General features: G+C 52.4%; 1 protein-coding gene across 3 annotated transcripts in view; it reads right to left on the minus strand.

The window, feature by feature from the left end:
* Window positions 1-14,908, minus strand: part of ZNF618 (zinc finger protein 618) — a 150,005-nt gene that overhangs the window by 46,649 nt on the left and 88,448 nt on the right. The gene's annotated exons all lie outside the window — the stretch shown is intronic.

The following is a 14,908-nucleotide window of genomic DNA, read 5'->3' on the forward strand; positions in this document are numbered from 1 at the left end:
TGTGTCCAGGAACTCCTGGAACTGGCTCTGGCGGATGGAAATAACTTCTCAAGCTTCACATAAATGAGAATCGTGGCAAAACGCAGATTCTGGTTCAGCAGGTCGGGGTTTGGCCTGAGTTTCTACGTTTCTAACCAGCGCTCCCTGACGCTGGCGCTGCTAATTCTCCTGCACAAGGAGCCGCAAGCGCGTACGTGGTTCGATGTGCGAAGTGTCTGGTGCTGTTCTCTTCGCTCCTTGGCAGGAGGCCTAGAGACCTCATCCAAGCTCTTCCCTCTCCAGTGTCACAGACGGGAAACCAGAAGCCAGAGAGGCTCACTGGGCTGAGATGTCCTGGAGCCAACACTTGGCGCCCAACACACTGGCCTCTAAGTGGCTCTTCAAATATCAGAAAACGTCCTCCAGGTAAGAACTCAGTCCTGAGGCGGGCAGGACAGGTGGACACGGAGGCCTGGAGCAGAGCTGTGACTGGCCCTGGGCCACACACAAGACTGGTGGCAGGTCACGGCATGAAGCCCGGTCCCTGCCATCCACTCCTGAACGGCGTTATCATAGGACTCGCTCATGCTCCTGGCAGGAGACTGTCACCACTGCTCCTGCTTCTGAGGGGGGGAAGCTAAGATGTGCAGAAGCTGGGAAATGGAGTCAGATTCCAGGCCCGGGGCTGCTGCCCTGGCCACGCCCAGCCTCCTCCACTGCTCCAGAGAAGTGTCTGCAGGGCGGCCTTCAAGGCCCAGACTCCAGGCCGCCCTGGCAAGACCCGCTGGCATACCAACTGGGAAGCAGGGACCCAGGTTCTGATCCCGGACCCACAGTGGCCTTGCTGTGTGATGCAAGCCCAAGACCCTTCTCTCTGGGCTCCAGCTTCAGCTTCACCTACCACAACAGCATGGGCTTTATCACATCTCCGTCCCTCCCAGCTCTGTCCAGGGTAAAGAAAGTGAGCCGAGAGAGAGAGAAAGAGAGAGAGAGAGAGAGAGAGAGACCCCCAAACTAACAAGGGGGCAGAGAAAGGCCATTGGAGGTGCTATACACTAAATTGTGTCCTCAACCCCCCAAATGACATGGTGAAGTCCTAATCCCCAGTGTGACTGTATCTGGAGAGAGGATCTCGACAAGGTAATTAAGGTTAAATAAGGCCATAAGGGTGAGGCCCTATGATAGGGCTGTGGCCTCAGAAGGAGAGAGACAGAGGGACTCCTCTTTCTCTGACTCTGTCCCCACTGTGTGAGGACAGAGAAGGTGGCTGTGTGCAAGCTAGGAAGAGAGTCCTCACCAGCACCCCACCCTGCTGGCCCCCGATCTCAGACTTCCAGCCTCCAGAACTGGGAGAAGGCGTCCAGTCTATGGTACTTCGTTATGGCAGCCTGAGTTGACTAATAAGGAGGCCAGGACTCAGACGAACCAGATAGGAATGAAAAGGCAGACAGAGGGGACACCAGCCACTGGCGAGGGCTATGGAGTCAGTCACTTCCGGTGTGACGTGAGCCAGCTCCCGAACCTCTGAATTTCAGCTTCACATCTGCAAAATGGAGCTAGCGTGGTTCTCATATGGGTTTCAAGCAACCAAGGCTTGAAAAACACGAGCACAGTGCCTGGCCTGCAACCGCTCTCAAGACACGGCCGCCATTCTATTACTATTATCAATAATGGCAAACCGTCAGCACATCTTCGGCACCCGGTGGGCCCAGTGACGCCTCCTGGTGTGCCTGGTACATCACGGCCAGACACTGTCTGACCTCATGCCCTTCTCCTCGGTGGGAAATGTAAAACTGGGTGATTCAATCCTCTCAGCATTCATTTCCTTTATTGATTTAAGAAACATTTCAATAAAGTATCCTATGTACCAGGCACTGTTCTAACACACGGACTCCGCTTACCCTCAGTAACAGCCTGTGAGGTAAGTCCTGGTATTATCTCCATTTTACAGATGAGGAAACTGAGGCACAAGGTGAAATAACTTGTCCAAAGTCACATGGGCACAAAGAAGCGGAACCAAGAACTGATGCAGGCACCCTGGTTCTCAGCTGCCACATGCTTAGACTGGGAGAGCACCCGTCAGAGGGAAGCTGCCCACCGCGCCATGGCAGCCCCCACATCACCATTCCTGCCCTTCAGCATCCGAACAGAGTCAGGCCAAGGTGCTAGTGAGTGTGCAGGAAGGCGGGAGGCTCCTGGCTTTTTGGCTGCTGCTGCCTCCCCAGATATCTTGAGCTACAGCCCCCCTGCTAAGGTCCAGAGCCCCCCTTGGGAGGGCATCATGCCTATTCCATCCCCCCACAAAAAGCCTGGGTTCAGGGGGGTCCCAGGAGCATAACCAGGACCAACAGGTCTGAGAAGTTACAAGGGACAGCTATGATCTAGGAGGGAGAATATTCCTGCCAGCCAGCCAGCCAAACGAGGGGCATGCTTAGGGAGGGGAGCTCCCTGGCCCTGAGGCACTGGAGCAGAAGTTGGCTCAAGGCCTGGCAGGATGGGATGTGATGACCTGAGATGGAAAGAGCATCAGGGTCTGAAGTCGAATCAGCCGGGGGCCAAATTTCGGCACTGCCCGTCCCAAGCAATGGGTTTCTGCATGAGTGACTTCTCACACTCTTCCCCACCCCAAGCTTCACATCCATACAATGGGTAAACACAGCACCCACCCCTCAGCGCTGTGATGCAGAGAGGACAGGCAGTATCTGCATGGGCCTGGGACAGTGCCCCAGGGGAGATGTTCTGTGGGTACCTACTGTCTTGGGGGGGGGGGAGTATGCACAGGATGCGGGTGAAGGGTCTTACATGGCATAGGCTCTAGTGCAGGGGCTGGAGAGGTAGACAGACAGGAGTTCAAATCCCAACTCTATCGCTTCCTGGCTGGTGACGCTGAGCGAGCCACGACCCTCTCTGAGCCTGTTTGCATATCCATGAAGCGAGGCCCCCACCCCTACTCAAAAGGCCTTGTGAGGATCAACTGCAAAAATGTAAATCCAGGACCTTGTCTAAATCAATTCATAGAGATGATCAGGCTGGTGGGAACTGGTGGAAGAAGTGGCTGAAATCCCCATTCCCTAGCTGAGACCACGTGGGCGCTCATGGTCAGCCAATCCTGCCCGCTCTGAGGCTGGAAGCCAGGGTCTCGATGCCAATCCAGCAAGAACACACCCCACAGGTCGGGGCGGGGGGGGGGGGAGAGGGAGCTGGGCAGGCAGCTGAGGACTCTCCCTGGCTTGGCCCTCGCTGGTCCCAACCCTGGCCGCCCGGAGCACAGCTTCCCAAGAGCAGCAAAGAGGCCCGCTGGGGGAACCTGCCAGTGTTCCCCACAGGGGAGGTCATGGGAAGGGCAGGGGAGGGCAGGGCAGGGAAGGGCACAGGCTGGGCCCCCTTACCTCAGCCCTTCCTTCACTGGCCGTGTTCGGAAGCTCAGCCTGAGTACTGTGAGCACTTGATCGTGCCGTCTGAACGGACTCAGGGTCCCTTTCTGCTCTCCAGGACCTCACTAGCATCACGGAATCCTGCTGAGGGGGAGGAGCCGTTGGGAGTCAGAAAGGCCGGGCATCCATACACCCGGTGACCTCGGGCAAAGGATTCCCTTCTCTATTAAAGGGGGACCATTTATATATAGATAACTACAAAATAGTTGCTCAAGATATGACGGGGGCAGATGAGCCAGGGAGCTGGCAGAGAGCAGGTTTCCATGGATGGAGCTGTCATTACGAGGATGACATCCCCACCTCCGGGAGCCTGCCCTGCTCACTGGAGATGCAGTTAGAACCGCTCTCTGAATGTCCCATCCGCCCTGCACAGGCGATTCTTCCACTTTACACTGGGAGCCACATGAGCCATCCTCTCACCCACAGGCACCGTGGCACACAACATACGCTCCCTTACATGTGACACCCCTGAGGCCTTGCTGTGCGGAGGACACGGCTTCATGCTTCAGATTTACAAGCCCAAATGTGGCTTTTCTCGGCTGCTTTGCATTTAATTAGGCGTCCTCATAACAACGGAATCGCAGGAGTACTTACATCACTTTGAATTAGTGGCGCAGCTCCTTCTAACTTCTGCAAAAAAAAATTTTTTTTTCTCATCTATCATTTTTTAAAATAGAGCTCATTATTTTAATTATATCCATTTAAATGTACAGTGGAGCCCTTGGATATTCTCAGCACGAATCATTAGGTATATTAGTGAAAAGCACTCGGAATCCATCTACACGCTGACACTCCACAATCTATTCTATTTGTGTCTCTGTAAAACAGATTTATATATAGATAACTACAAAATAGTTGCTCAAGATATGCCATGAATTTTATATTTAGCCCGAGCCACACTTCAACATAGAATCTAAAGCCGGGCACCGCGAGGCTATTCCTCAGCAAGTACATAGCGTCTGCGGTCGCTGGCTACTCCTCATGCCAGAATGCTGGGACAGAAGCCAGACCAAGCGGGTTCTTGCCCAAGGAATTCCCTAAGAGCCCTCGCCTTTCACTAAGGTGATGCTTCTCAAAGTGTGTTCCTTAAAGGCCTAGGGGTTCCAAAGCAGTGGCCCCCAAAGCACTCATGAGGTCTGAATGAGGAGGGTGGTATTAAACGGGGCTCCAAGACCCCTCTCTCTCTCTGATATGCATAGCTTGGTCTAATGTATACATATTTGGGCTTCTTTCTCCCTGTAGAGGGGTAAATGGTGCCCCGACACCCCCAAATATATGCCCACATCCTAACCTCTAGAACGTATGAATGAGACTTTATTTAGAAAAAAAGGTTCTTTGTAGATGTAAACAATTGAGGATTTTGAGATGAGATCATTCTGGATTATCTGGGTGGGCCCACAGGCAATGAGAAATCCTTAAAGCAGGGGTGGGAGCATCCAGCCCGCTGGCCACCTAAGGCCCACGAAATCATTGGGTCTGGCCCTGTCAACGCATTAGGGGTGAGTCAATTAAATGTTTGACCAAATATAGCAGGTTATTTTTTAAAAATATATTTTTATTGATTTCCGGTAGGAAGGGAGAGGGGGAGAGAGAGATAGAAACATCAACAATAGGAGAGAATCATTGATCGGCTGCCTCCTGCACACCCCCACACTGGGGGTCGAACCTACGACCCGGGCATGTGCTCTGATCGGAAGTCTAACTGTGGCCTGCTGGTTCATAGGTCGATGCTCAACTACGGAGCCACGCCGGCCGGGCACAGGGTAATTTTTAAGTTGATAATTTTGTATGGCCCTCGAATGATGTTATACATATCCAAATGGCCCTTGGCAGAAGAAAGGTTCCCCACCCTGCCTTAAAAGGACACACAGGAGAGTGGACAGACACAGATGATAGACACAGATAAGGGGGCGGCGGCAGCATGGCCACAGGGAGGGGTGGGAGGGATGCAGCTCGAAGTCAAGGAATGCCGCAGCCACCAGAGGCTGGAAGAGGCAGAGAGAAGCTTCTCCCGGAAGCCCGGAGACCTGTGACCCTGCCGACACCTTCCTTTTGGACGTCGGGCCTCCAGAACTGTGAGAGAACGAACTTCTGCTGGTCTAAGCCACCCAGTTGGTGGTAATTTGTCACGGCAGGAAACTGATACACTACATCCGACTACATTTGAAGAAATAGCTCCAAGTGGTTAAGTTTGTAAACCACTACCCTCCACGACCCTCAGTTTCCTTTTGCTTCGTTCCTACTCGTCCCTGTTACTGCATCTGGCCAGTCCAATGTGCCCAGAGAGCCTGCCTGGGGAGGCTGCAGAGCAACTCTCTTCCTCTGGGTGTTACCAGATGGCCCTCCAAGTGCTTAGACCCACCGCACCCCATCGGGCGCTCACAAGAGCCCTGCGGTCCAGAGGGAGACGCCGCAGCACAGAGCAGCCCTCTTCACATCCACGTGCTCCTGGTGCACAGGCCGGGTGCACAGCAGGGACGCCATCAACACCGGGAGCGAATGGCATGCCCGAAGTCACTCAACTTCCAGGGATGAGTCTGTTCTGGAAACAATTCTTCCAGCTCCAGGATGGGAACCGGTCCCACAACACTCTGCAGCCAGAGACAATGCAACCAAATAACAAATCAGTAGATTTGAGGCCCAAGGACAATGGTCATTTCTGGCCACATTGGAGGAAGAGTCTCAGGAGTCAGACAACTTCGTCCCTGGGTACAATGCCCGTATCATTCCACCAAAAATGCTCACGCCTGCTGCACTCAGCTTTCTCATCTGCACACTGAGTGGGCTGGACCTCTATGCAGCAGGTGCGCCTGTCTCCTGGCACAGGATGGGGAGCAGTGCATCCATCGCACCCCAAGACTCAGCCTGAGGACGCCCCACCCCCTCCAAAGGCTACTGCTACTTTAACCACCTGAAACCATGTAGAGGGGGAAATCTCTAATCACAGCGTGTAAATAATGACTCGGTTAGCTCCCTCTAGAATACAACTTCATTAAAGACTCCAGTCATTAGGAATGAGGGTTAACCGGCCTCACGCTGTGCTTAAGCACACTCTCCAGGAACGCATGGCTGCGTGGGGTGTTCAATGAATGAACGTACATCCAACCATGACTGCGGGGGCTGTGTTTACCCTCCTGCAGGGGCTGACCACTGGCCAATGCTCCAACTCTACCCATCGGCCCACCACCCAAGGATCTGAGTGCAAATGACTATCTATTTGTAGATGTTGGTGGACCCCCTCCTTGGCAATGCTTCCTAAGTCCGATGCGGTTGTTGCCTCCCCCAGCCTCCTAGAGCTGTTCTTCCTTCCCAAGACTTCCTGGGACCGCCATGCTCCTCAATCCAATGGTCCGTTCTCGCTCTTCATTGAACCCATCCTTTGACGAGAGCCCCCCTCTCTCCTCCGTCCAGCTCTTCCCCCAATTAGTTCTGTGCTTGCCGGTGGGCCTCTCACCTGCTGGCCCCTCCTGTGCCTTCTGCTGATTCCTCTCCACCACTGTTATACCTCAACATGCCCCAAGGATCCGTTCTGGAGCCTCTTCTATTTTTTATCCACACTCACTCCCTAAGTTACTTCGTCCAGATTCCTGCTTTTAAATATTAACTATGTGAAGATGAATCACAAACTGTATCTCCAGCTTGGACCTGCCCCCTGACCTCCACACCTGCATCACCAACTGCCTAACCGGCACCCACACATAACAGGTCCAAACGGAGCCGCTGCCACGGCCCTCCCCCAAGTCGACAAAAAGTTCTTCTGACTCCTATGCCCGTGCTCTCCCCACTGACCCCTGAGTCTAAGACACCCCCAGCGAATAGCTGTAATCTTCCCCATTCCCTTTACTAACAATTCCATCCCTCCGGCTCCTCAGGCCCAGACCTTGGAATTATCCTTGCCTTGAATTTACTAGCAAATCCTATAAACTCCACCTTCAAAATATGTCCAGAACCTGAGCACTCCTTACCCCCCACGGCCACCACTCTCGTCCAAGCCACCTTCCTCCCTCCTGTCTTGTTGTAATAACCTCATAGCCAATCTCCCTGCTCCTAGCCCAGCCTGACGCTTCCAAATCCATGTTCAACACAGCAGGCAGAGCGATCCTATGAAAACAAGCCAGGTCATGTCACTCTTCGGCTCAAAGTCCATTTATGGTTCTGCACCTCACCCGGAGTAACAGCCACAGTCCTCACCTGACCCTCAGGGCTCTGTGACGTGCCCCACGTGCCCTCTGACCTCGTCTGCTAACATCCTCCCCGCCCCCCGTTCCTCCTCACTGGCCGCACCATCTCCATGCTGTGCTGTCAGCTGTCCCCTGAGCACACAGGCTCACTCCTGCCTCGCTCTGCACCTGCACTTTCCTCTGTCTGGGATGTTCTCCCCCTCCCCAGGTGCCTCCGTGGCTCGAGCTCTCCATTCCTTCAGGTCTGTTATCAAACATCCCAGCGCCAGTGGAGATGCAGGCTACGGATGCAGGGCCTCCGGCGCCCCAATCCCCTTCCCTGCCTGATGCGTTCTGCTTAGCATTTGCCCTGTTTACCTAACGTTCTTGTTACCGCTCATCCTCTTCACTGTCTGTTACCCCAACTGGAACATGAGCTAGAAGAGGGCGGGGACTTCATCTTGTCAGTTCATGGTCACATGTCAGCACCTCCAGCAGTGCCTGGCATGTGGGAAGTGACCAGTAAGCACCCTGTTCATTTAAGGACCCAAGGCACGTGCCCTGGAAAGGTCAACGCCAGTGCAGCCTCCAGGGTGTCTCCCTCCAGCATCGCCCGCCAAATGTCAACGGTTTAACTGCTCAGAACTGAAGGCAGCCATGTCCCACCCACCTTCCCTCGTGGAACACGGGTCGGAGATGTTCCCCAGGAGCCAACGGAAAAAGTGATGCTTATTCCTGAAGTGTCAAAGTCCTATTTATTTCCTTCCCAATGGAAATTCCCACGAATGCAGCACACTCTTTCTCCTCCTGAAACGCCAGTAGCCTGGGAACACTCTGACACCAGCTTTTCCTCCTCCAGCTTTACTGAGATATTATTGACACATGACACATGTACATATAAACTGTACCATGTGATGATCTGATACTGCACAGTGACACCAACTCCTGAGGGTGCAGGGTCGCCGTTCTATCATCAATCGGCAGACCTGGGTCCTCAGGGCACGGGGTGGGGTGCTGAGGTTTCGGGGGGGGGCCTGCGTCTCACATCAGGGGTTCCGGGAATGCCCCTCTGCTTCGGACAGGCTCCTGCCTCCACTGTGCCCACTAATTCCGCCTGGTTCTCAGAGACTTCCAGAGGCAAGGGCCCCCACCCCGGTGCCTGGCCCCTGGCTGACGTCCGTTAACATCTGCTGAATGATACACACAGGAAAAAGCCCGATGTGAACACGCCAGCACGCAGGGTGAGAGGTGCTGCTGGTGACGGTGGCGATGACGGCCCAAAGGACGCAATCAAGAACAAGGGCAGCTGAGATGTACTGCGTGGCCGCGGTGCCCAGGCAGGGCGCCTCACTCCACAACGCCTCCCAGGGTAGGCAGCTTTGTTTTCCGATAAAAAAAACCTAGGATCAGAGACGCAGAGTGACTTTTCCTGATCGCACAGCCTTCTAGTGACAAAAGCGCGATTCAACCCCGGCGCTTGGGCTTTTGATCGTTTGGATGATTTCTGTTTTCTCTTCTCAACAACTTGTTGAATGAATGAACAGATACATTAACAAATGACCAGAAGCTCCCAGAGATGGGGAACCTCTTCCCGAGGCCCCCCGGCATCGTTCGTATCCTGACAGAATGGAGCACGTGCTCGAAGCTGAAATTCAGGGATCCATCTCTGCCACAGAAGAAAGTAGCTGGCGCTGTGTTCACCGCTGACCTCCAACTCTCCTTGACGTGTTTGAAAATGGCCGCTGTGCCCACGCATGTTCTTTGCCTAGAAAGAGGCTCCTGTCTTTAACTGCAAGGACGGAAATGACAACGGGGAGAAAGGGCGCAACGTCCGTCCACTATCCTGGAAGGACAGACAGAGGGGACCTACAGCAAAACCCCGGCTTCCACGGACCCCCGGTAATGAGGCCTGGTCTGTAGTTACTATTCCTCCCGTGTTTCAAATCTGCACGGCACCACACACACGGGCCTTAATAACCCTCGGAATTATCTGCACCTCCATTTCTGTCACGTATCACTGATATATTTTAATAAATAGTCAAGTAGAAGAGATGAGAATAATAGATTAAAACTATTAACCTATTTAACAACTCTTAACAGTCTAGAAATTCAAAACAGCCTACAATGCATAAATATACCATTAGCTTGAGATCAGTCTTAGGCACTTAATTGTCTCCATGTTGGTGTCAGTCAGCCACAACGCTGGGCGACACTGCAGCTCGGAACGACAGCGTGAGGATTTAAATATGAAGAGTTAATTCCCTGGTTAAAGTAAGCCTAACATAGAGAAAAGCAGGAGTCCTGAGCAACGCTGGGGAAAGCTGGAAATTTCTTTCACGGATGTCCTGGTACATGGAAGGCTGGCCCAGGTCACTGAAATGTTAACAGCGTCTTCAGCGAAAGCACAGCCTTCGTTCGTCTTCCAGTGGGTCAGCCGGCAGTGGCACAACTCAGATCCGTCGGGACCCTGTAGACTCAAGAATTCTCGCCCAGGCAGGACCCACTCACTCACAGGTCATGGGGGGGCCCATGCCCATGGTTTTGCATCTTCTGGGGCACCCATGGGTCCGAAGCAGACCCCAGAGGGCAGGTAACTCAGTCAGTGAAGAGTGAGGCAGTCCCCAAGCTGGTCCTCACGCTGGATGATGGACACACACTCCCTCTCCCCCAACGGTATTTCCTGCCGGGGCTGTGACTTAGCTCCCATCCCTTCCTTGTACAACTCCTCTGGCCACTTTCTCCTTGGAATGAAAGGTCCTACCCAACAGGACCACTTCCTCTCCAACATGCTGCCCACACTAACAAGTGATGCCCGGAGATGTCCAGCGGCCATCTCTCCAATGGCAGTGCCCATACACCCCGCCCTGGCATTACATCTGGCCTCTCCCCTCCACACTCCACCCGCCAGTCCTGGAGGCCAGCTGATGACATACTGAGGTTTGTAATGCACAGCAGCTCTGTCCACACACTCTAGGGCAGTGGTTCTCAACCTTCCTAATGCCGCGACCCTTTAATACAGTTCCTCATGTTGTGGTGACCCCCAATTTCATTGTTACAAATTGAACATAATTAAAGCATAGTGATTAATCACAAAAACAATATGTAATTATATACGTGTTTTCCGATGGTCTTAGGCGACCCCTGTGAAAGGGTCGTTCAACCCCCAAAGGGGTCGCGACCCACAGGTTGAGAACCGCTGCTCTAGGGGGAGGACCCAGCCTGGTCCCTCACTTCCCAGAGGCACCCCACCCCCTGACATACAAATAAGCCTCCTAACTGCACAGTCCAGGTCCTCCCAAGGTACCGGGATGATAACTAGATGCGTGGACCACTGCCAAGCTCCCTAACCTGCCCACACCGCCCTCTCCTCATGTGAGAGCCGGGGATGTGAACACTAACCACTAAGGGTTGTGTAGAAGATTAAAGCACAGAGATGCCCAGCATGGCACCACACACATAGTAGGGATCAATAAATGGTGGTTTTATTCCCTCCCATTCTTACCAAGCTCTTGCCAGACAAAATATGAAAAGTTTGGTGAAACTATGAAAAAGATGAGCTCGTAGGCCATGGATGGAGTATTCATAAATGCATGTAGGAGGGGTTTTTAGGCCCGATCAAAACAAAAGGAGTGGAGGGCAGGGCCCCTCTCCATGCAGCAGCGATGAAGAGAGAGCCAAGCCACTCCCTACCGGAGGGGAAGGCGGGGGTGATCGAGGTGGCCGTGGCATACACTGGCTTCCTAACCATCATGTGTTGCATGGGACCTGGAGGAAGCTGAAGCCGAGGGTGAGGATGTTTCTCCTCCGTTGGCGGAGCCAGACAGACGGTGAGGTTCTGGAAATTTTCCGGGTTGCTTTCTCAGATCAAGGGCCTTTGTCATTAAGGACCTCAAGAAGTGAAAGGTCGGATCATCCTAGTGACCATTCCCAAGCCTGCGCTTCTTCAGGACAAGGCAGGACTTCCGGACGCTCTGAACTATAGTCACAGCTTCACCGGAAGTTTCTTCACTTGCTCAAAGGGCCCAAGGGGGAGATCCGAGCTGGGCGGGGGCACCGACCTCGCAGAGGTTCCCTCGAGAACCCCGTCACTTCACTCTGCAGGACCAACCCAAGTTCGAGAGCCACAGGCCATTTGGCAGAAATGATTCCCTGATTCTGATGTGCCTACGTGAGTGGCATTTCTGTGGCTGTCTCCACAGAGCAAAGCTAAGGATGTCGCTGAATTTTCAGAATCTGCCCTATTTGCAGAGTCCTGGTTTAACAGTAACTGATAAAGCGCAGTGAACTCTGCCCACCAAAGAAAGCAACGTGCTCCCTCTCCTTCTCACACTTGGGAATTTAACTTTCCAAGCCAGCCTGCAGTTTTTATGATTTTTGTGGTCCAACTCTGCCCGAAGTTTGCCCAAAGATTTCCAGAATACACAGTTCTGGAAATTAAATAAGCTCCATTAACAGGCGTATACACCTAAAGTCAAGATGGGAGACGCAGCCTAAAATACACCCCGAGTCCTCAAGTGATACATGCTGTTAACACCACACTGGTCACTGATGAGCATCGGGCCCACTGTTCCTGCGAAATTTTATGCAAATGAAGATAGTTTAGGGCTACTTTTATTTTACGGCTGAAATCCAAAATGCTAAACAACAAGAATATGTTATTCAAAAAATAATGATGCAGCCACACGCATGTGGTTATCAAATTAAATGGTTCACCAGTGAAAAATCTTGGCTAAAAAGGACAAGACTCGGCCTAGCCCAAAGCCATTTGACTATTTGGGTAACGGTGGACACATCTATTTCCCAATTCCCTCCAAGGAAGAGGGATGCCAATCATTGCCTCCGAGGGCCTCTGGGAGGATCGAATGAGCTGTGTATAAACTGCATAACACAGTAGCTGGATCATGGTAGGCCCTCAGCAAATACAAGCTCCATCCCCACCTGCACCCCCCCTCCTGCCCTCTCGCCAATGCAGGCTCTACAAGAAGTCAATTGCCACCCCACTGTTACCTTTTCCTAGGAGTGGAAGCGAGCATGGTGGAGATGTGGTGATAAAACAAGCATTTACTGAACATCTACCATGGGCCAGACATGGTGCTAAGGTATACATCTCATTATCACACTTAATAATAACAACATTAAATTATTATTAACATTATTACCAATGACAACACTATCAGGGAGGTACTAATATAACCCCCATTTTAACGACAGGGAAACTGAGGACAGATAACTAGCCCAAAGTCACATATCCAGGAGGCGGGCAGTGCCAGGATCTGAAGCCAGGCAGTCTGGGCTCTTCAACACTGAGCTAAGCTGCCTGGCCCTTAGGGGGCTGGAGAGAGGTCAAGGACGATGGATGCCTGGCAGGCCAGGCATGGAGAGTGGGAGCCACAGCGGGTACGGATGTTCCACACCCTCCCAGGCCCAAGCGGGAGGCTATGCGCTTTGGATGCAGGACTCACACAACCCAGCTTTGCAAAACGGCATTCCTTAGTCCTGACTAAAATAACCTTTAGAAACTCACTTCCAAGCCTACCTTCTAAGGTCCTGAACATTAGCAACACTTCTTACAACATCTTGTCTCCTGCCATGTACTCTCCTCCTGGCAGCCAGAATGATCCTTTTAAAAACAAAATTGATGCCACTCTTCTGTCCAAAATCCCCAGTGGTTCCCCACCTCCAAGGCCCTAAAGAGCCACATCAGCCTCCTTGCTGTTGCTCCAATATGATACCCAAATTCCTGCCCCACGGCCCTGCACCTACTATTCCCCCACCTACTATTCTCTCTGCCTGAAATGTGCTTCTCTCATGATTGCTTGGCCCAGTCCCTCATCTCCTTCAGATCCTCGTTCAAATGCCACCTTCCTGGGGATGCAATACTCCCCCTGGTTCACTAATGCCCCTCCCTGCTTTCCCCCATAGCACCTTTTACCAGCTGGCATACCACAGAGTTTATGCATTTATTATGTCTCTCCCACTTCCACTAGAACATCAACTCCATAAGGCCAGGGTTGCTGTCTGCTGTTCATTACTATATATCCAGCACTAGGTCATAGGTCAGACTCTGGCATTAAGCAGGTGCTCAGTAAGCAACTGTGGAATGAATGACCGAGAATGATTTTTCACCCCCACCCCAACAATCTCCCTGTCTACTGAGTCCTGATCACTTGGTTAGGCAGCGAACACATGAGTCCCTTAACCTCTTCCACCCCTGGCTTCCTTATCTCCAAATGAGAGCGCTGGAGTAGGTTATCGGCAGAGTCCTTCCACGCCTGAAAACCTTCAACTGACAACAAAAGGCAACAATTCTTCACCACAGCAAGCCCGTGGCTTCATTTACTTGATTATAAAAACCACATTTCCTTTAGTATTTTCCACAGCCAAGGCCCCGCAGTCCCTATGCCCCGAGAATAAGTGAGGTTTGGCTGAGCTGTGCTCTGTGACTTGTAACCTGTACACCAGGTCAGCATTAACCTCAAGTGCTGGGATCACTGGTCTTGTAAAATCGACCCAGGCTGGGTTACAAGGAATAAACCAAACCACATTCGGTTGTCTCAGGATCAGAAGCACCATCTCTCCTTCTCCCCCTCAATTTCACACTAATTCCTGAGCAGCCCATGCTGTTGGTTTTGGGGTTTTGCCAGAGGCCCTCTGGAGAAGTAACAACATGGGGTGTTCTGGGCCAACAGGAAGGTGCTGAGACAAAAGTAGACCCTGGTGTGTAAGAGAGCGTGCTGTGGCACGGCTGGGAGCTCAGGGGAAGCCCATGTCAGAGGGTCGCAGGTCCTTCAAGGCCATTCCATCTAGCCTACCTCTGACCCCAGGGAGCCTTAGGGCTTTGTTTCCCCATCTGAAACAGGGACTAAGGGAGTCTAATGCTCCACAAAGTGCCTACGAGTCTAAGCCCCACTTGGCCAATCTAACCCAGGCCAGGGTCAAGTTCACCAGCATCAGCTAAGGCCATCTCCTGATGTTTAAGTCGTAAGTCACTTCTCAGATTGAATGCTGGGTCAACTGTATAACATTACCGCTTTGGTCTTTCAATGATGCGCTACTAGCTTTAATGACAGAATCAATATAAACTCACGTGTTGGCTCCTTTGGAGTCCTTGCCTTCTTGACAAGCCCCCAGCCTATGGCAGAGCCGTTGGCCCCTAACAGTCTCCGTTAACTCCTATTAGCTGATCACTTCATACCAAGAAGTGAGAGGACACAGTGGTTAAGCACATGCATCAGAGAAGTCAGATCTGGGTGAGCATCCTGGCTGTCCTGCTCACTTCCAACTGGGAAGCCTGAAGCCCAAACACATCTCTGTGCTTCAGCTTCCTCGTCTGTA

Source organism: Myotis nattereri, assembly GCF_964212035.1.
Source record: "Myotis nattereri genome assembly, chromosome: 12".
NCBI classification, from domain to species: Eukaryota; Metazoa; Chordata; class Mammalia; order Chiroptera; family Vespertilionidae; genus Myotis; species Myotis nattereri.